The 24228-nt window shown below is 36.7% G+C and overlaps 1 protein-coding gene across 1 annotated transcript in view; it reads right to left on the reverse strand.

Moving 5' to 3' along the window:
- LOC110831950 (acetylcholinesterase) overlaps positions 1 to 19729 on the reverse strand; it is a 322930-nt gene extending 303201 nt beyond the window's left edge. The window contains exon 1 of the mRNA XM_087355399.1: positions 19438 to 19729. The gene's annotated coding sequence lies outside the window, so the exon portion shown is untranslated. The remainder of the gene's footprint in view (positions 1 to 19437) is intronic.
- Positions 19730 to 24228: the final 4499 nt, after the last annotated feature.

Consider the following 24228-nt stretch of genomic DNA (forward strand, 5'->3'; position numbering starts at 1 on the left):
ATTTTAAGGCTTTCATTTGGCAAAAGGGCACGATTTTCCTTTCCCATTTAAATATTATAATTTACTATTTAATGGTTAGATAATAAGAAAACACCTGTTTGAAAGTTAATACTTGAAAGACGTAGAATGAGACGGGATGGTGAATATTAATATGGAGTTTAGTTAAACAGTGTTAACATTGATACTCTATTAAAATGACTCAAGAACAAACCTACTGGTTTTATAAGGAGGAAGTTAGATAAACTGAAACTGCATTGTAGGGCTGATGGAACACAGAACTTAACTCAGTCTTCCCCGAAGTATTACAGGAAATAAATGGAGTAGCTGTCATCTTCAGGAGTTCCAACTTCCGCCACACTTCAGATTTTCAATTAGGGTGTCTCAATGCATGACTTGAACCTTCTTCGTCCCTCATCCTCGACAAGCAATCCTGGGTACAAGTGCCTACAAGGCCTGTCCCTGCAGAAACACAGCTCACACAGATGAAGTCACACCGAACTTTCAAAGGACTGACGGCAAATAAATGAAGTCAGTTTCACTGTTTCGCCACTCACTCTTCATTTTTTCATCTTCCACTTCTCCATTATTTATTGTTCACATCCCACTTCATTTGTTTATATCCTAATGTATTAATATTTCTCTTCCTCTAATACAACAGCATGTTTTTCCTTTATCTGTACAAACTCTCCTTTCGTTTCCTTGGAATTGAGGTCCGTTCTTACGGCCAGCATTCAAATTTTTCTTTTGCAGAAAGATAATGGTATGAACGGTCATTCTACGTGGATTAGCGATGCCCATGAAAATTCAACGTAAAACCCAAATGCATATTATTTGTTTCACGTAACCATCAGTTGTTTGAAATTAAAGTCTTCGTAATGTAAGCACGTGAAGACTTTTGATACACCTCATCAAGCGAAACATTTTCATTTATCCCTTTTCCTTCGACGCGCCTTTAACAATCTGAAATTCACAACCGCAGAACCAAGTCATTCATCAAAATGACAAATGAACACCACAACTCTGACTTGAAAACAAGAGGTATTATAAATGAAACAATACACTTATGTAGAACGTAAATCTTAAGGGACATACAGAAGTAAAACTGAATTCTAGACCTTCGAACTAGATGGAAATGAGTAGCCATTCTGACGCTTCGTCTGCTTAACCCCCTTGGGAAGAGGTTTCCCATATACGACCTTCGTGCAGATCTCCTAAGGAATCTCTTCGCTTCAGGTTTCCCCATAACATTTTGCATGACTCGTTATCTTTTCCAATCCTGCTACAGGCGCGACCGATCTCAAAATCACGTGAATAATTATTAGGTTAAGAGAAGAAGAGATATCTTAATTAAGCGAATTTCTCTATCGTCTTGTTATACCCGAAATATTTAATACATATATATATATATCCTTTTATTTGGCCTTCTGCTTTGGGCTGTATTGTAACTGCATATGGCTATGACATTTTGAAGCATGTAGAAATAATGGCAGATTCGCAACGGTGAATTTACGACATTTAACTAGGAAACTATTGTGCAATGCCCATAAATGTTTATTAAACTGCCAGTCAGTCACACAGCACTGTACTTGACAGAAGTTCAGACATATGGATTATTGCGTACAAATCAATTTGCACTCCTGTTTTTTTCGGAAATGTGTTCTATGCTCTGAACGGCTAAGATTGGCCGTGCTTGTAGGTTACTTATACAACACGTTTGAGAATACGGTATTTGTTCCATAAATTTATTCCGGAACGGATAATAAAAAATTCAGTTTTGCCTTACCAGCTTAAAATGGCAGAAAAACGGGTCCTTAATCTCTGAGACATGGCTCTGAAATTAAGACAACGTACATCGGTCCACAGTCCAAAATATATTACGGTACGACCTAATTAGGTTTACAAAATAATATTAAGATGAGAATTTTTTTGTGGCAAGTAACGGTTCTTTATGCAGCCAATTATTCATAAAATTAAACACCTCGTATGAAATTTCCAACGCTACAATAAATATTTATAACATTAAACTATAAAATTGCCAGTCAAAAATAATAAAAATATCTTACTTCAAAAATACATTTCTATATTAAAGTGTAAAAACAACATACAAAAACTGAAATTAAGGAACGGTATATATAAAAAATTAAATCATCTCTTATCTGTAATTAATTAAAGAATGTAATACGATTTGGTGTACTGCAATCTCAAATAGGTTCTTACATTGAGGTTACATCAGCAGTTCTACTTTAAGTAGAAGCACACAGAGATCATTACATAGTCATGATATTATTCCACAAGGACCAAAATCTCTTAATAGTAAATTATCATCAACCTATCAACAAAGCTACCAGCTCTTACTTGTTACAAAGACAAAAGTTGTGTGCTTAAAATTATAAGTTATTACGGGAATTCTTACAACCACTGCAAGGCGCGTCCTCGATTTGTGGATGAAGACGGTCTCCAGATTTGGAGGGTGGCTGTACATAATAAAAGCAGTGGCGGACAGCCGACAAGACGTCGTCCTCTCCATTTAGGATTGAATGAAGAGAAAAAGTCCTCGCCAAAACAAATGCTACAAAATGCCACAGGGCCTTGGACTCTTAACTTATTTTTTACGATATTCGGTAGCATGAATGAGGGAGACAAGGAATGTAAATATTTTGGTTGTAAATTCTGAAAGAAAAAGACCACTTGGGACATCCAGGCGTAAATTGAAGGATAGTATTAACATTAATTTGATAAGCCTGGATTAGAGCTCACGGTAAGAACCAGTGATGGGCTCTTGTAAACACAGTAATGAACCCTCACAATATCAAACCATAGTGGTTCCTTCCTAGCAAATATTCAAACATGAAGGAACTTGTATCACGAAGTATGGGATTATAAGTTAGGACACTGGATGGTAGGATGGATTCTTATGTTCATAATTAATGGCTACGCTCTACACCAGTGGTATTCAACATTTTTAGTTTGCGTACCCCCAGAAATAATTTTTCTTCAACTTTGTACCCCGAAAGTTGTTGATGTATAATTCAAGTTATACATAGTATATACTTTACATCTAAAATAAATTAAATAAATTACATTACTGATTATTCAGTGTTTATCGTAAAATAATATATACATATATATTTTAAATTTCACGTACCTCCTAAGATGTCTTCGCGTACCCCCGGGGGTATGCGTACCCCAGGTTGAATAACACTGCTCTACACGATGATTCCAAATTAAGCTCCGTACAGTAGAAAACGTGTAAGAACCGGGCGACCTGTCAGTACAAGCAGTTGCAAGACTTACACCTATGCCTCACACCCTGTCTTACTCAGGCCTGATTTGCTACCTTTAAAACAAGAAGTTCTAAAGAAAACTTATGAAGCCTCCTTTCCTTCAAATACGTCAGTTTATATAATGAAGGTAATAATGACTCTATTATAAAGTTTAATATCTGTATTATAATTACATATTCCGACTACGCATCAAACATCACATAGATCTCAGTACATCTCTGCGTATCCACGTTTGCAACTGTTACCATATACCATGGTTCATACAAAATTTGAAATGTATGTTTATGATCTTTTACTATACGATATTTCACATACCTAGCTACCTTAACAAATTTGTCTTCGCTACTAAATTAAAAACTAAACATAAAACTTGATTTCGCGCGGTGGCCATGTTGTTGCTTCACATTCTGCAAGAATGAAATTAATTTAAGAAACTTTTCGAAAGTCGATTGTCACTTAACATTTCAAAATTCTGTGCTACATGAGAGGTGTGATTCTAATTTCAAAAGCTAACAGGACTAGAATGTTGGTATTATTGAAGAGAGGAAATCGCAAATGTGAGGTGCCCTCCTGTGATATGAAGGTCACAGTAAAAGCATCTAGGTGCGACAGATATATAAGCATCATAATAAAAACAGTCTCAACTCAAGCTAACAGTTTTACAGAGTTGTATTTTAATTCATTGTTTATGCCGTCGTCGTACTCTACAGTAAAACAAATTTCAAAGAACTGATTGCTGTGACAAAACCATGAGACTGTGAGACTCACCACACCAGAAAATTTTGCCCATCCAAACATATCTTTTCTGCAACATAACTGTTCCTTACATCATACGTTAACCCGCTGCTTCAATGCGTGTATCTCGTAACAGGACTAGTACAGGAAGACAAATCAAACCGTTCTTTGAACCAAAATGCTAACCAGCGTATCCATACGGCGTGTGTCACTGACAGTAGCACGAGATGAAACAGGCGGGCCTGGGGATCCAAACACATTTGGTCGCGAGGAAAACAAATTAGCCTCATTATCAGACTTCGCAGAGCTCCTCTGTGGTGTACATAGGACGAAGTGTGAGGAGGGAGAGAATGACAAAGGTAATGAATGCTCAGGTCCGCCGACAACACAGGATATTATGCGTTACATGCACTGAGACATTCCCGTTTTCACAGGGACACTACAAATCCAGCGATATGAGGATATAGAAATTATTTGATACAGAGATTATACGCAGCGCACATAACCTGCCTGCAGGAGAAATTGGTTATGGATAAGATGTGGTAAGCATGTGATACATAAAGTCAACTAAGATACTTGCAAAGAAATTAACTAAACACAGCCTACAGTGTTTTCGTTCAGTCAATTGAAATTTAACTTCCAAAATATTTCCTGATTTTAAGAAATCTGAAGGTTCAAGACCGTGTTCACAAAGGCCCACTACCGTTACCTGAGCCGGTTGATACCAGCTAAAGAATTAGCTACTGTTCAATACGAGTGAAAATAGAATTAATTCAGCTGTCCACTTTACGAAATGTTCAAATATTCATATAGCGCACTGTAATTTACAGATAAAGTTTATCATATTGTCTCTCCTTGAAATTTCCTTCATAACAAAAACTATGAGAAGCATGACCTGTTAGCACAAAGGTCTGATATTAACACGATAGGGAAATAAAAAGTTTCCATCCATGCGTTAAACTACCAGTCTTCAACCGACTCTTATGAAGATAAAACAGCTGTCATTTACCAGGTCGACAAACAGCCTGGCCGAAAGATCAACAGATAAACAGACCAATCAATGTGTAGGTCTAATTCGGGGACACTGTTTTCCCCTCTCACACGTGTCCTCCTCTTTGCCTACCTATAACGGTTCATAAATATTTTGTTCACTTGAACCGCTTAAGGCTCGCGTGCTTTTGTGTCAGTATTTATTTATAATTCCCTCTCTTTGTGACACAAAGGCGGAATAATTTTCTAAAATTATGTACTTCATCTCCACACAAACAACCAACACTTCTATTTAGTAAAAATTTTCTGTAACAATTTTGACGGTATTTTAATCAGACTGCCTTTCATCTTGTATAAAAATAGGACACTATTCGATGACGAGCTTAACTGGTTTTACCCCTATTTTGGTCCAGTTTTACTTTAGCACAGCTAGAATTTGTTTTTTTAGTCATAACGATGCTTCACGACCGCGTAGATGACATATTAGAGTATGAAAAGATAAATTCACTATCTGTACTGGGAAAACAAAGAAACAAAGATCTTGGTATATTAGAAGGAACTATTCATGCATTTCCCTTTAACAGCTGACTACGCCATGAAAATTCAGGTTAACCACTATCCGGCTATAGAATATAGTAAGCGAAATCCAGGATGCGAAAACAGGGCTGCTAACTACACAACCATAAAGTTCTGTGGATGGAGTCGTACGGCAGAATGTTATTAACACGGTGATGAACTCTGTTTCCATAAATGCACCTGTAATTGGACAAGCTGAGCAATTATCAACTTTTCAACCATGATTCTGTGCCATGGTATACATTGTTTATGGATAGCATGTAAGCTCAGGTCTGAACTTGACACAAATTAGAATCATTGAAACAAACGTAATCAGTAACAGACTATAAACTTTTAAAGCCGTGATTCTGTCCCTGGCATTGAATTTCTGACTTATCTCTTCACCATCACTTATAGAGCGGTTCTGTTCAGTTCTTACATTGGAAGCAAACCGACCAGACCCTCACACTAAGCAGTTTGCAATGCCTCGTCCTAATAAATATTAGAATATTCTCCCAGGATTTTAATTTGCCAACGAATCCTGTATTTCTTCCACTCCACTCGGAGTTCAATCTGCGTGTGCTTTTCAACAAGAAAAATTGTGCAATATAATGGACAAAGACTAACAGAGGATTTATTTTATTTTAGACTCCAGCATAGAAATGCACAATTAAGCGTTAAAATGAAGATTTCCGCTGTGAGAACCTCAAGTCTTACAAGCGTTAAAATGTTTCAAACAATGCAATAGAAAGCTGGTATGGTAACACTAATCACCAGCCTTGAATAACTTTTCTGCTGATATGTAACAAATTTGGGTCCCTTTACTAACACCGTGGAGTAGAATCCTTGAGACCGCGAAAATCGCTCAGCTGATAAAGAAATTCCCTGCTTTTTATGCAACCTAAAGGCTGAGCACTGTTTAGACATGCAAATTCCGCCACTGGACAATGTAATGTGCCTTTTGAAATATAACAAACATAAGCGCATATCCAGTGGCACAAAAATTACTTTTTTAAAACAATGGTAAAAATGAACAGCTCAAGGGATTTGAATGAAACTCGTATAAGTTGTGTGGTACATAACCAAATTTGTGTACAAAAAGATTTATTCAGTTCGTTTAATTCGTTACACAAAAAATTTTCATTTATAATTTTTGAATTAGATATTGTTACATTTATATTGCCTGCTCTTTGAAAACGCTGGATGACGCAACATTTGTGGTAATTCCTACAATGGAACATCTGTTTTTTTATAAATTCACAACGTGAAAAGTTGAACGCTCGAATTTATGTATAACATTAGCATAAAATTTATCTCATCGTGAGAATTTGTGTGGCAGATAAGACATGATATTCATGCAGGGCATTGCATCCATCAATATTGGTAAGATCATCCAATAATTTATATCTGTAAAATGTCCAAAATTTGTCACATCCTCAAACTGACCACCAAAATTTTCCGGATTTAAACCCGTTAATTTATCATGTTTGAAACGAACTTTAACGCTTAATTCATAAAATTCAGAGAACAATTTCAGCCCCTTAGGTTACTGCAACATCGAATCGATAACACGTGGTATCTCGTGTCACAATATACCGTCCAATCAGCCATCGAACAATGGAGAAGACGGGTTTAAACATAATCCAAGAAAACGGAAGATACATTCAACATGGATTCTAATGGAAAATGCAGTTTAATTCTAAACAGAATGCCTTTTTTATAAATTCAAAACAAAAATTTTGTTTCTGTGTGACCAATCAACCGAACTGTGTAAACCTTACTGTTTCAAAACTTAGTTATGTTTTACACAGCTTATATGAGTTTCATTAAAATCCATTCATCCATCAATTTTTACCATTGTTTAGAAAACATACTTTTTGCGTCATCAATCGTACCTTGCTTCATTTTGTTTTTTATTAATAAACAAGGATTACATTAGCAATCTTACAAACCAAATTATTTCAGCGGTATATTATCAGACTTCCCTACCTTCAATGGCCTCGACTAACTCAGGATAACTTCGGAGGATATGGATTCCTATTCGAAAGTTGTTCTCTCTGATTCTCTCTATACGCTCTTTCAGGTTGTCCCTAACCTTCTGAATCACCCTGTATATGATTCTCAATACCAGTATCTCTTTAATAATTCAAGACTTAGATGAATTGTTTCATAATATAAATTACATAAGTACAAGTTTCAATGGATACATGTATTTTGCTAATTAAAATTTAACACTGGAAAAGTTGACAATCTCTGTCGTGGAGAATGAGCGCCCTGGGACTCGTACAGAGGAGGAACACACGATGTGTTGGAACCTCATCAATCTCGTAGCATCATTTGACAGCTAACACTGCATTTTCTAACATCGCAGATGGCGTCAGATAAATATTGTAGGGTCGCTGCAGTCGACTTTTTGCTGACCGGCCCCACGTTCGTGGTCATTTAGATTGACACTCAAGCAATGGATCCCACGCGTTACTTATCATCCCTTACGGCTATTCTGGTATGTCAGAATATAATCTTGTTTTCACCTTACTAATAATAACTTTGTAACTGTTTTTAATTAGCAACAAACACCGCTGCGTTGGTGTTAGAGCTACCGATTCATGCATTGGAAATTCTTGTTCGGAGGTACGTTATATACTTATTGAGGGATGTGTTAACCGACTGAGATATGTCCCGATAATTGAAAAGGTTTACACAATAATTTGTCCGTCTTGTACGAGTTTTCTATAATTTTTTAGGTACAAGCACATGTTCATAGCGTTTGCATGTTGTTTGAAGGGTATCGGATAGAACTGTGATTGTTGATGAGTGATGTTGCTCCAGGCGACTCGTCTGTTGTTGGCAAATCACAGGAAACTGTTGATATTGAATCGACATGACAACTGCTTACATTAACCTAACTTCTTGTATTCATTATTCATATGGGTTGTAACAAGTAACATAACAATTAGTACTTTCATTCTACAGATTGTGATGTCGTGTAGTCTTGTAAATAGTTACCTTCTACACAAAGTAATAACCCAGTAGACCACAGTCCGTATCTTCACCGCACTTAGAACTTCATATCTCTGATACTATTCAGTATCTCACAGATCCATGACCATTATCTCTCATTTTCGTTTCTCAACTGATGGCATTGTTCCCCAAGTGAAATCTTCTTTTGGAGCTTTGTGTCCGAAGTGTTGTGAATATTTCTGAAGTTCCCATGCGTGCTACACAACCTCCCTACGTATCCATATTGAATTAAGCTAACTAACTAACTAGATGGCATACCGAACCCGAAGGTTCATCACCGAATTAACCAAAGCCCTCCACCGGACCCTGTCCTGGGCTAACAAAATCCAGTCTCCTTCAAATCCTATCTCCCATAGATCCCGCCCGATATTATCCTCCCATCTACGTCTAGGTCTCCCCAGCGGTCTCTTCCCTTCAGGTTTCCCCAACCAGTACCCGGTGCATCTTAACAAAATTAGGCGTAAGGTACAAACTGTGCGGTTTTCTGTAACATTCACTTCTTCACTTACGTCACCCTTCTTTTCTCCAAAAATGTTTGTAAAACGATAAAAATACGTGACACTTTTGCTGCTGCGTCAAGTTGATTTCCTACAACAAAACACAGGCCGTGTGCAAAGACAGGAAGCCGGCCTGTTTGTAAGTGGTACTTGAAATTAGTAGTGAGGACAGGAGAGCAGAAGACATGAGACGTCGTCTAGATCCTGGATGGGCGGACAGAAAGCTACTATAAACTCTCACCAGTCTCGAAATAACATAGTAGATAACATGTTCTGTAGTGGATGAGAATATTTCTAACGATAAATAAAACTGATAAGAGAATCTTTAAGACAACAGTTTTATCATTATGGTCTCAAAATTACTTTTATTAACCAAAGAAAGGAAAATGACGCCATGCGGTGGAGTACTTTTGACAACCAAATGGTTTCTCAGGTGGTCATGAAAGTTTTCGACCTTTGTGGTATCTGAAAGTTCATTGCCGTTTTCACAAGAGTCTTACACTGGACAATATACTAAGTCAGATAAATCCAGTCCACAACCATACACCCTATTTCCTTCAGATCCGTTTTAATATTATCCTTTCGTCAAACGTGCATTGTAGCATTCCGATGTATGTTTCTGCCAGTGTTCTAGTTTATCGCAATTTACACAATTTATAATATAGCTATTAGTGTATCGCAAATGGGAACAACGCGTTTCGACCTAAGGTTGAATATATTTTTATCGACCCTTGAGCTACTTTATAGTTGCCAAACCTCGCTAATGGCTGATCCATTATAAATGGATCAGCCATTGTTATATTTTTTTAGAGAATCACTCCTTGTTTTGTCTTTGGACTGTTTTTTGTAGTCCACGTTATAAATTGTACTTTTTCTTTTAAATTTGTCTGTCAACTGTGAGTTTATTTCACAGAAGGGCGAAATATGGATGAATAAAATACAGTATTTCCCTATGTTTACAACGAAAAAAATGTCACGCTAGAGCACTTCATTATGATCTGAGTGAAAATGGGCAGTTTTCCTCTCGCACTAGGTCCATAAACCATGGCCGTCTGACTGAACTAATTACTACAAACGCTGCTTCCATGTTTTCTATTAGTTTTTCAGTGTTAACAGTGAACAATGCTGCGTGAGCTGTCTGGGCAGTACAGCGGTTTTTGTAACTTTCGGCTCTAATTCGCAGGGGAACATACCGTTCAATAAAGCCGTGTTAGAGGCAATAAACACGTGAAATTCAGGGAACTGTTAACCGTAGCCTACTTTCCAACAGAATAATTTATATTTTGCAAAATGCTGTCTCAAGTATTGCAACAAGAGTTAATTATTCTTCTTAATTAAAACACAAATGTTAACATGTCAACACTTCAAACACGCTAATTTCTGAACTACGTTTATTTTCAGTTCAATATTTACGAGGTCTAAAAATATCACTTCATCTTCGTGTACTTTAATTCAAAATATGTTTTCGCAATATTGACGTTACTCTTTTCAGATACACTGTTGACATTTTTTAATTATTTAGAAATATATAAACACCAGCTCTAAAATGAAAAGGAGTACATCCTTTGACACATCTTAAAAGTGTAATTTCAGCATATCGTATCTTGCTTTCGTTTCTCGTCGATAAAACCCAAGTTTGACTTTAATAAAATAGAAAATTTACTGACACTAGTTAATAAAATCCTATTTGTTTCTTGCGTTGATCTACTTTTAAAGCAAGTATGTACTTTTTTATCTATATCTGCATCATGTTTGAGTGACATAATTGAATTGAATAATTGAAATATAAAATTTGTTAAAAAATCTTTTATGCATCACATCCTGTCTTTGTTTGAAATGTACATTTTACCCAAGTTCCTGTGACATAGTTTTAGTTTATTAAATTTCTTGATCGTAATATTGGATAATTCTACGAAGTTTAAGGGATGAGAACGGAGAAAATATGCATTTGTTTCCTCAAAGCGGCGAGAAAAACGTTCGTAAACGTAACGAAGATACTGCAGAATAACTGGTACCGACAGATATCAATACGCTCATAAAAACTTTCAGAATAACTACCTACGACACTTGACTGATACAAATTTCTGTAACATTCTGTGTTTCCATATTGATGATCAGGTATGAGAAGAAGCATAGGCGGAAGTAGTACGCCTCTGGGAAATTCAGGCCAAGACATTTCAGCACCTTCGGATGCTTTAATGGGCTTGTTAATACCAGCAGCTGCAGCGCGGTTTATTACCGGCAGCAGCGTGCTCTATGCTAGAAAATCGGACGATGCTTTCGGCTGTACTGTCAGTTCATTTGTAGCCTACTGCACAGAACAGATACACCTCTTGCATAATAATACCACATTCTCTCCTTTATGCCAAAATCTTTTTGTGTATGCAGGCCTATACGCATATTTTTCCTTTCTCTATATTTCATCTGCCCGTCTACCTATATATTCGTATGTCTGTCCGTCTGTTGGCTCTGTTCTAAGTGCCCTGTTCTCAGATGATGTCAATCTAAATCCCTCCTGAAGTGTGAGAAACTGATTTCATAGCCAAACAAAGCATTTATTATCGATGTTTATATTTAGATTATTTCCTGCATTCTAATTTATGAAAATGAACATTATGTTTTAATAAAATATTCAATGTATATATCTACATTTAAAAGAGCACAATTATTTTTATGTTTAACTCTAAGCCACAAGTGCACATAGAAACATCTCCAAGCATTCTTAATCTGAAATTTCAGCCGCCATTACCCGTAGGAGTCCCATGTATCCGCTGCATAGGATGTTGCGTGGACCTCAGAACCATTTTGATATAGTGAACATATGAAAACGATTCTGACATCTCTGTTATCAAAATGGTGCATGAATTTTTTTTCTATTTTTACAGAATGGAACTGTAAATAGTTTCATACCTATTATTTATATTATCTATTTAATGTCTTACTTAGCAATTCCAAATGTGCCATGTAATCGATATATGTCATGTTGTACAGAATTCTTCCACAATCTTAAAATATCCATATGCTAATGTAATCGATCTGATAATCTCGCATATTGACAATAGCGACAGTACTATGATAAATCATAACACGAAAATTCTCAAGTTCTTGTCAAACTGTCATCACACTCAATATTATTTGCATGGTGGAAGGGACCACTAGAATTATTATAATCTTGGCAACCTAAATATATACAACTTTCGTAATCAGCACTACTCCAAACATGCTCAGTCAACTACAAATTATTAACAATTTGTAACCAAAAAGGGATCTTTAATTATCCGACCTGCCCCTGAATCTTAAAACATTTTTTCGCGTGCTTCTTACTCATAGCCCTAATTTGGAGTTACACACACTTTCTACTTTTTGTATCCCCGGCGCCCCATGGTAATTGCTTTATTTAGAGAACACCTAGAAAGTTAATTGAATAAAAATTTTCTTGGATACTATCCATCGTCTAGTAAATATAAAACGTAAAACGACGTTTCGGAGATAGGGTTAGCTCTATCTAGTGGGCCCAACTGTGTAGGAACCTGAAGACGGAGATAGAGTCCCATCTCCGAAACATCGTTTTACGTTTTATATTTACTAGACGATTGATAATATCCAAGTAAATTTTTATTCAATTGACTCTTCACCATCGTCAAGAAGTTTTAGATTTGATACCTAGAAAGTGGCCTACCGAATTTAAGAACAAGTGGCTTAAAGAAATATTTAATTTCCAGTGAAATCAATCATATATAGATAGATCTGTTATCAAATTTGGGTGCGTGCTCTTGCACATGATATATTTCTAATTGCCAATAAATATATATTTAATTCATAGCCATTGCTTTACTTTAATCCTTGACGTTTTATTTAGTGTTGTAACTCTTAAAACCTCGCGTTGGTTATAGACGGTCATTAATTGTATATTAAACTTATTTATCCCTCTTTTAGCTTCACTGCAGTGATTTAATATGTAAAATACATTAGTCTGACGTTCTGCGACACGTTTATACTGGCGAGGCAGCGCCAGAAGAGAGGGACCCTGTACCGGGTTGACCACATGTAAAAAAAATTGTTTCTCACTTAACTCTTTCTACACTTTCTCTTCTCTGACCGACATTGAACCAAGGGTAAAGGTTTCAATGTTTAAATATTGGACTGATTAAAAGATACAAACAGAAACAGTTACTATAAAATGCAAGGCGCAGCAGAGCAAGTTTTTTACAACCAATAATTTGATACGTCAAGATAGCACAATCCTCTCGATCGCCCGGATTTCACTTTTGCAAGTTACAATAACAGTGACGTTTTAGGCGTGTGATCAATACGTACTAGCCCCTTTAACGGTTAGGCCAACTTTAGTTTCATATTTTTTCTGAGTATTTTTTGTTTTAAAATGCAAGGAGACTTTCCACCACGTCCCTTATATACCTTCACAGTGTTGTGCTGGGACACAAAAACGATTATTCGGTCCTTAACTTTTTCATGTTGATCTTATTCAGTTACCAAAACAGAATTCTGAAATTGAAATTTTCACAATTATGTTAACCATACATGTGTGATCAGTTTCTGCGGAAAGTACACAGCAATGAAGGAAAGTGTGAACAGCTGATACAAACACCCAGTCAACTCCGTTCTGCAACGCTGCTGTGTGTTTAAGCTAAAATTAAATCCTGGATTATGGCACACTCCCGTTGTTATCTGGAAAATGTATTCAGTAACGAACTTTATATTCCATTACGATATATTCTATAATTTGTGAGTTGTAGAGTAAAGACTGCTATTAAGATTTAAATGCAGGGAAGGTACGTTGTTTTGTTGGGCTTCAAATGAAGCATGTGATAGAATTTTATTCCAGTAAGTGCTTAATCTAAATTGCATACAGGCTGCGAGCAACTGCCTACTGATGTGGACAGTCGAATGGTCTAAGATGGTGATAGATTATTTGGACTCTGCAAGTGCCGATTGCAAACTCTATTGGAGCCTTGATGCTATCTTGTGAAGACCGGAGCGATCCTTCCAACAGTCCTTTCTTTCCTCCAAGGAGTCCTACCGCCTCTCACAACTTGCCTATCAAGTTCATACAACAGAAGGAATGATTGCACGGTGATTCGGCTGTGTTTCTCAACCGATGGTCCACTCATCGCTGCCGGACAGCAGTCTAATTTTTATTAATTTAGATTTCTAAAAGGATATAAATTTTCGCAACAAATTACAAAAATTGCTATTTAAAACTGGTGACATCTTTTCGTTTCTTTTAAAAAATAAATATATTATGGTAAACATTGCCATATTTTTACCTGTCTCGCGTTTTCAGTGTCTAATAGAGTGACTTTTCGAGTCATGATAAAGAGGACATGCAGTTTTGAGTGTCGGTAGAGGAAGAACGCTTGCAAAATTTTAGCCGGGAAAGCTAATGGTAAACATCAACTTGGAACATCAAGACGGGTGTGGGAGGATAGCATACAATTATTATTAAGTAAATAGATTGTGAAGTCGGGTGGAAATAAATGTGATGATAACATTAATATACTTCTCAGGTTCATATATTGTTAATATGGAAGTTGGATAGAAATGGCTCACGATCGTCTCCGAGTGGCAAATGTTAATAGTTTTGGCATTTCGGGTTCTGTTACTAGAGAGTGAAATCTTTCCTCAAGGCTTATGGCTACCAGAATACTTAGTAAATACCATTTTCAAGGACTCTAATTCATGGAACTAACATACACCTGTGGCAAGGTTTAATAGTTCACTTTAAAGACAAATTTTACCAGCTGTTTCGTGTGGATGTAAAATGTGATTTCATACTGTTTAAACAAGAACACAGATTACAAGTGTTAAAAGACAAATATCTGGACCCAAAGAGGAAGCAAGTGAACAACTGAGGGTATTACATAACGAGGAAATGCGTTATTGCAGGTCATCTAGAATTATTACAACATATAGGTCAAGAAACCCAGGATATGGTTAGAATTGATGACCAAAAACGTTCATTTTATTTTAGTGCAGAAATCTTTTGGAAGACAATTAAAGAAATTGGAGGATAATATTAAGATGAATTTTACTGAGATTAAATGTTGAGAATCGCAGGTACATTGAACAGGGTTAAGATGGTGTCCAGTGAGCGGCGTTGAAAGAACTTTTGCTTTCTTCTATCAAAATGTTAGCAAAATAGTTAGTTGACAATTAACTAGAAAACAGACGAATACAGAATAAAATATTGTAAACGCTATAGGATGTGTAAGAAGACTGGCTACAAATAAATTTCTACAGTGCAAACCATAGAACTGAGAAGTATAAGAACAATTAAACACTAAAGGATAGATCATATCGTATTCTGAACGGACTAGTTACGTTGCTTGAAGATTGTTGTTGCTGTTGTTATTGTTATTATCCCATCTCTTCACCACTTTATGGGGTATGTACTTTAATGTACCCGAGACAGACCTTGTCCCTAAGGTACATAGGGCAGCAGCTATTTCCGGGATACATTTTGTTTTTAATATGTATTACATGTATTATATTATTTTATTTTTATTTTTATTATTATTATTATTATTATAATCATCATAATGTGATTGCTACGGACGACCTGTCAAACGTCTTGTGGTTATTACGACATTATCTCCCACCTTAATATTCCTCAAATGCTATCAATATCAAGTGAATCTGAAGCTAAGAGCTTCGTTTCCTTAACGTGGTCAATGAGAACTAAAACATCCACTTTGAAATTTCCGTAAAATTGTCACGGAAAAAACGAATCCCATTCTGCATTGCACTGAAACTCGAATGAAATTAAACAATCCTTCCTAGAATATGTTACATTCTGTGCGATATGAAAAACTGACGTCAAGACAAGTTCGATATGATTCGCAGTAACACTTCTCCACAAAAGCAGATCAGTTCCCACCTACCCGGCACATTCCATTGTCTGTACGAACCAGGGTTAACGTGTCACAGAGGGCGGAGATTAAATTCGAATTTAATTGCCCTCTTCTGTCTCTTTGTGGTGATGGCCAGTTTATGACGCTGCGCGAAAAAACTCTTTTCAGGCAATCAATCACTGTATAGAATCGATCACTTGTTCGGTGCAGAGGCTTTGCCTAGTGGCTTTGATTAATTTGCAGATGCCATAGTAGCAAAGTCGTGCCACTGTTTCCCAAACTCTGATCGTTACTGCTACTACCAAACATTCTCATTAGTAAAAAATAATGTTTTCGGGAGGTTGAGAGTGGTCTATTGTGAATGCAGAAATGCGTCACAAGCGAAACGTTGAGAGACGTTCTGTCATGTACGTCGACACAGTGGGAACATTCCCAGAAACAGCGTGAAGTCTTTAAGACAATCTTACGGTCTGCAAAAATCAACATGGCTCAGCGTCTCGTGGGTCGCAGTCGCGTCATTCGGCTTAGCGTCGATCAGCGTCACGTCGCACGGCGTCGGTAGCGCGTCGACGCTATATTTGGAATCTAGTATCGACATCGGGACGATAAGAGTCACTATGCTCGGTGACAGGAGGCATGGGGTCCCGTGACTTGGATTCACAAATATCGCTAAGCAGTGGTGCCTATAATTTTGATATCTGCATTTTACTCGACGGACAGACAAACACAGTGCGGTGATAGTGTAAATATTAACTCCGTTGCTTTAAGTTGCATCAAACTTCGAGTCGTATTACAGATTATGAATCCCAGTACACAGCCAACCTTAGTTTATCATGACTTTCTTGTCAGTATAGTCATGCATAGGGATATCGCTTTAAAATAGGCCACGGTCGTTTACTTTTACATCTTTTTCAATGTATTATCCTAACATTTGACTCTATATAACCTATACAGTTGAAAAAAAATTTCGACCTACTTAACACTGAGACTGCCAATGTTACTACAGGGACAATAACCATGATAGATTGACAAAGTGAAGGCACAAACACTTATAGATAACACGAACATGAACGTTGGAGTTAATTCTGGGCCTTAAAAGTACATAGAAACCAAGTTATCATGTAACGTGCTTTCATGTCAGGGCGACTGAAAGAAAATGGTAATGACTGTCTTGGCCTTCAGTGACCTCTGCGTACTCTTAGCTTTGTTTGTTCAAATGGTTCCCATATCGATTTAGTGATTAAGTTCATTTACTTACTTGCATTTCTTGTTTGTCTCGTTGAAAGCTGTTGAAAAGGAAATTATAACCTGTTACATGGGTCACAGAGTGTGAATTATGCATATGTATCACAAGATACATAAGCCAAAGAATGTGGCTGCTGCAACGAATTTAAATTTTAAGTAGTAAATAAGGACTGCGTCTCGACATAAGCAACTGAATTACTTTCCAGTTCTCCTCACATTTCTTTAGCTTTTAAGTCATGTTCAAGATTTATCATAAGCTTGACCAATAACTGAACCGACCACATTAACCTTGCTTATTAGTATACATGTCTGTTGCGAGTTTTGTATTTCGAACTGTAATACGTAAATGTCTAAAAAAAATACTGTCAATAGAATATTTGCTTATAATACCCATGACAATATGATTTCCTCTTATTATTTAAAAGACGACATGCAAAGCAAATCTGTATGAAATAATCTGCCTTTTGAAACATAGTTATTTTTCAACAATATCATTTTAAATAGAAACTTTAAGACCTACAACAACTTCCGTATTTCTGTTTTTTTTAGAAATGCTAAACAAAATTTAATATAATTTGAAATAATAAATTTAAACTTTAGAAATATGTCGAATGAATATTTGCATCTAACAGATCATAACCGTGAGAATCTGAAGCCTCATATTACGGTTGTGACTGTACCAAGTACTATCCTGACATTTGCCTAAGTGACAGAAACAATTCGAAATTGCAGTACAACTGTGTATCTCCAAAATACAAGAAAATCGCCTTGCACTTGATCAAACATGTCTCATACACGAACTGAGGCAATACGTAAAATTAATTTTCTGAAAGAAACAATTCTGTCAAGCATCGCGATAATTCAGGTATCAGGACCCACATTTTAAACCGGGCTTAGCAGAAGAGTGAAGATACAATTTTGCTGCAGTAGTATAAATTAATGATTTTTCGTTAGTTTCCATTTCCAATGTTGTAAGCGGAATATCCATTTGTTTGTTGGATGCCATGAATAATCGGTGCTATGCCAATTACAGGGAGGTATGACTAACTTTATGTGTATCAGAACACAGGCCTTACCGCAGTATTATTATTAATGGATATATCAGTTTCATGTTTTCACGGCTGCGCGTGTGAAGATGGCTGTCTTCTGGTTTGTAGTGCCATTGGTACCAACGTTTCTGGGGTGCTTGCTACTTCCATCATCGCGAGCGGCTTACTCTTATTTCTGATAACAGATACAGCAAGCACCTCTGAAATGTCGGCAAACTTCTACCACACCACACGCCGCCACATCACAGAAGATAACTATCTTTATAGTTTCAGATTGTATATGCATGTTCTTGTAAATCCTAAAATAGCTTTGGTCTTTCCATCGTAATTTTGTTCATCCTAAGTGTCGTCATCCCTTCTCAAGGTAACGAAATGATGGTTCTGTAACGCGATTCCCCTGCAGTGTAATGTACACAAAGTAATGATAAAATTATCATAGTTATTACGTAATAGTCTTTCATATGTCTTGATACTAATGACAAAGCATTTATGGAGTGCTGACGAAGGATATTTTTATTTTTATTTATGCTACTGATCTCTTGTAGTGTTGTCAATCTTTGTACGTTCCTTCTTCGGATCCATCTGAACAGATGAATATATGAGTATTTAAAATTAAATAAGATGGTAAATCTACCTTGACACATGCACACACATAATTCGCGGAACATAGGTCTACTTGTGTCTGCTTCAATCCTCTCTCGACGAAATTTAGAGCCATCTTTTGTTCAGGGTTTATGCAACAGACTTCTTTTAATTAACGTTATTTAACGATGCCGTCGGTAATCCAGAATAATTATTAGAGTCGAATCACCGGTTGGTTAATGAGTAATAAAATGAAAGAATACATGGAAGGAACCTGTAATAGCCTAATTAAAGGAATTATCGTACCATCTGTCTGGAAGGACAGAGAATACAACGAGTTTCTGGGCCGATATTTGAAGCACAGACTTCCAAAATACGAAGCAGGGATGCTACCGACTCAGCAGCAACGTTCACATGGTGTATTTGTTATGCGATCATTGCCTGGTTTATAGTACAAGCCCAATTTATGTTAACCGCTGTGCTGTTCTTGACTATAGTTTAATTCATTATGCGAATTCACGGCGGTAATAATAATAAAATAAAATATTTATCAACGCAACATTTAGACCCTTACATATGTACGTAAAAATTCGTCATTTTCTAGCCTCACCTGGGCTCCTTAAAGGCCTCCCTGCTGGTAGTCATAATAAATAAGCAATTTGGGGACAGAGTAGTAAACTTATAGGCTTTGAGGCTTCCGTGGCGATAGATGGCGGTCTTGTAGCTTGTTGATCGGTGTAGTGGACAGCAAAAAGAACTATAGCAGTAAACTTAATCTCTTCAAAAATCTGTCGAGAAGGAGCGAAAACACTTCACTTATGTCTTCTAGAAAGCTTCATAAGAAGGCGACAAACACTCACTCATTCTACAAATATTATCAACAGTAATATATATTAGGTTCCAGACTTCCGGAAATACAATTTTGAAATATTATATGATTCCATCTGCACTATCCATTCGCAAAATAAACTTAATTTAATTTTAATTAACTCCGGAAAATACGTATTGCTTTTCGGTTGATTGCATAACAATTTACAATAATTTCGTACCGTCTAATAAACACCTGTTATTATCGTCAAGAATCCGATTGTTTATCGACTGAAACAAGTCAGATTTATCATAATCGTCACTCTAATCAGTGCTTAAACTTGAGTGGTAGTGCATTGATGTTGTGTATCACGTATGAAATACAGATAACTAGTCATTTACTATTTAAAATGCAGTATTATCTTTCATTTTATTAGTTTTGTTTACACTATCCAACTTTCTTGTCCTTGATAACTTAATCTTCTTTAACAGCATAAACTAAAATGGCATTTTTGATGTGACATTTGTGTCCTTTAGATCTCGGTATCTAACATGGATTAAATGCATGCCCCAATAAGCAGAGTTAGTACCCCGGCAATATGATACAAGCGTGCAAAATGGGTCTTATGAATGTCCCGATCAGTGGAGCTGTTATTTTTCTTGAGCTGTTCATTTCATGTTACAAAAAATGTTCCCTCATCACTCATGCAGACGCGTTTTATTTCACGTCAATAAAATTAAGGTTTATTTTCAAAGAACAAAAAACTCGCGAACGTAATTTTCTATAGAATATGGTGATGTGAGTCCAGAGTCGATATTTCTGCGTCGTATTGATTTTAACCAGCCCTTCCCAAGGTATGCCAACACGTTTTATTTTAAGTGTGCAGGAATTTTCTTGCCACAAACGAAAAAATATGTGTCTAACCGTCGTCAAAACATGTGCAGAAAACATTTCTGGATAATAATTTGGATTATTAATAAATAAAAAATGGTTTAAGCGAAAAGTAATCATCCAAGATCAGTGCGTCCAGATTCCTTTATAGCCTACGAGCAGAGATGGCTGATCTTCGCAGCGGGCAGTACCTGACAGATTTACAACACGTTGGAATGAATAAATGGCCGTCTTCCTCATTTAAACCGACGAAACTAAAGATCATTTGACTGAAGTGCAAGTTGGGAAAAGGACTTTTAAAAGTAGCAGCTCTACCACTTTTAACCACAGTCTTATTCGAGAAAATGGCTGTTAATTGGGGTATCGCGCCGTGTAGTCTGGTAGACAATGACAGACGTTTCAGAGGAGCATCCATCATCAGGGCGATGATAGAGTCAATAATCCATCTTCACACTCGTCGCCGTGAAAACGTTTAGAACTACGTTTCCCTACAACTTTTATTTGAAACTTTTTTCTTTCCGATAAATATTTACCGAGTTCTTATCGTCTGTGTGTTAAAAAGTAGTGACTCCATTCTGTTGATGTGAGTCTTCTGGGTAGCAACGCCGTGTAGACTTCTAAATAAATACCAACATTTCAGATGAACGTACTGCCTTCACCTCCAGCGAGTACTTTAGTTAATATGCCTATATATGTACACATATGCACATTGCCTTCAGACAATGTGCCGGTTTCAAGGTAATGTTGTGTAAAAATATGTAATAAATGTATCCGTAATAAGCTATGTACTCGTACTTTGAGGGCCATTTTGTGACACTTATTACTGTCATGGTCTTCTCATACAAATTACTGAACTCATTTTTAAGGTCAGGCTGACCTTCAGTCTCCATTATCAGACTGAAACCTTGATCTTGTTTTGTGTTATGTTATCAGCAACAAATTCTTTTACTTCTCCATATCTAATTGAGTTTTATCACAGTAGTTTATTTTACTTTCGACCTCATCTGTGACCAAAGTAACGCCAATTCATAAAGCTCCTTTCTAACGACACAATAACACACCTTTTATCAATAACTTTTTATGGACAATTCTGCGATCGGGTCTGGCTATCAGACTCTTTGGTCTTCCTATAATTCTCCCATTAGTATAAATGAGATGACAATTTTTAAGTTTTATAATATCCAATCCATCTACACTTGCAACAAAATATTTTATCCTGTGTTATCTGCCACTCCGTCCTCTTACATCGGGCCCAGGGCTGGTTTCTATACTTTTCATAACCGATTTTACACCGCAAAGCTGTTTCAACTGTTGTTTTGTTGCTTGGAAAACGTTTATTTCATGAACCAAAAACTATTAGGTGCAATTGCAGTATACAATAGATAACTGATTCAATTCTAAAGGGTTTTGACGACGGTAGCTTACACTTAAAATTATTCATTCTCAGGACTTTTTTATAGTCTGTTCTTTAAAACCACGACGTTTCGGAGGCTGGTTCTGTCTCCATCTTCAGGTGAGAGGTACCTACTCTGTTGGGTCTCTTAGATAGAGCTAGTCTCTGTCCAGCCTCCGAAACGTCGTGGTTTTAAAGAACAGACGATGGAAAAAGTCCTGACAATGAATAATTTTAAGAATAGATAACTGACCAACGACAGTATATAAGATGTATATGGTCTGTGTATTCCTACAAATAGAAAATAAACTAAGTTAGAAACACTCTGGAGGGAAACGGGACCTTTCGCCAGTATAGTATAACATAATGGAATGGGACCAGACTAAGACACTAGGTACTGCGGCTTCAAATGGGCTACGTATCGATCCGTGATGATGATGATGATTATGGTAACCAAATATGTAGCATAGGTGCAGTTGTAACTGACAAGTGAAAAGCGCAATGCTCTACGAAAAAAAGCCCCAACGCTAATTTGCCCTCCATATAGCTCAGATGGGTCTCCCTGGGAATGATTTCGGATCTCCGAGGTAACGATACGGCGATTAACCTCATAAACCTCAGCACGGACTTCTGCATATTTCCTGCAGTTCCTGAACAGCATGTAACAAAATGTTACTGCACAGACCCATTCTAAACGACTGGCCATCGAATGTCGACTTATGCGAAAAGCGTATAAGACTATCCGTATATTTGATATTGCTTATATCGATGTTGGTCTTCTAGGTAGCAACGTCGTGTGGACGTTTCCTCGGTAACGGTGACATCTGCCTGTAGGTTCACACGTCATTACTACCTAGAAGACCAACACCGACATCTTCACCGCCTAAGAACCCAAAATCTCATACTGATTTTGCTTATTTATCAGTTTATCTAACCCCAACTTTCATATCCTGACTCAAGTTACATACTTTATAACCTTAATGATTTTCGGTCCGGACGTTTTCGGTCTATTTTCTAATTAAAAGGCTGACAGTCGCTCAGCTGGTGAAAAACCTCTGCAGTATGGACGTGGTGACATGAATACAAATCCCAACCCGCTCGGATATAGGAGCCTATAATATAATAATAAAATTACAATACAGGTTTAGAACAACTTACAAAAGGGTATTATTATTATTTATTTTTAAAGCATAACGATTCTACAAAGAAAAATCAACTAAAATCTTTATGTATGGATAAATATTCTTAGAAATGGCAGATCATTAAAGAAAATACTTTAATCATTGATTCGGTCGCTGACCAGTGCGAATTAATCTTTCGAACCCAGCTGTAACGACACGTAGCACCTGATTTATGTCCTGTCATCAGGATCGTTTGTTGTGCCATGTTCGGTTTAGATTACAGAAAGTAGAAAACAAAACATTGTTGGCTCTGAGATAACTTACTTTATCACAAATGGGTGTCACTGCAAAAAATATTTTTATTAAGTGCCACTTACACCGCGATATTCTTTATACTGATTACATCAATCGTCTGATCATGAGCCTTCAATATATTTAAGAAATCTTATCAAACCTTGAAAAAGTGATCTTGATTGATGTAAGTAAAACGTTATCTTTAAAACAACACAGCAACGGAGATTGATTTTGCCCACGTCCTAAGGTGCTGAAGGGTATTACTGCGTATAAAAGGATGATGAAATCCATGCTTTTTACTTAGTTCTCTACAGACCAGGTAAGTGCTTTAAGAAAATAAAGGGCACGATTTTTTTTTAATTTCGCACAGGTTACGACCTATACCTTGTAACAATTAAATTACAGCCAGCTAATCTTTAAAAGCTGCGTTTGTAAAATCAGTGGCTGGTAAAACAGCAGTGGGATTTTCGAAAATCGGCAGCCCATCTGTCTCTCACTGTACATAACAAATAACAGCATACAAATCTAATTATTACTAGTAAATGTAAGCACGTTTATTAAATATGTTCAAATTAACATTACATTCATATTACAACAGAAAAGACCTCAAAATCACCCACGCTATACATCTGAAATTTGAAAATTACACACGAGGTCATACGACATAATTTAAATTATCGGACATGTACGTTTTAAGGGGATGTTGTTTCGAACACAGCTGCACCCCCCCCCCCCACGTCTTAGCGCAGCAAGCTACCGTCTCGAAAACTTTGTTCATTTTATTAAAAGTGGCAAAAGCGAGGGCGGGTAAGAGGTAGTAATACTGTGCACAAAATATATATTGTAAAAATGTTAACTTTTCCAACTGTGGTTAAATAAATTATAGACAACCAG

This window comes from Zootermopsis nevadensis, unplaced genomic scaffold (assembly GCF_977971745.1).
Source record: "Zootermopsis nevadensis isolate Lab colony 2312 unplaced genomic scaffold, Znev_1.0 Znev_ptg000024l, whole genome shotgun sequence".
NCBI lineage: Eukaryota > Metazoa > Arthropoda > Insecta > Blattodea > Termopsidae > Zootermopsis > Zootermopsis nevadensis.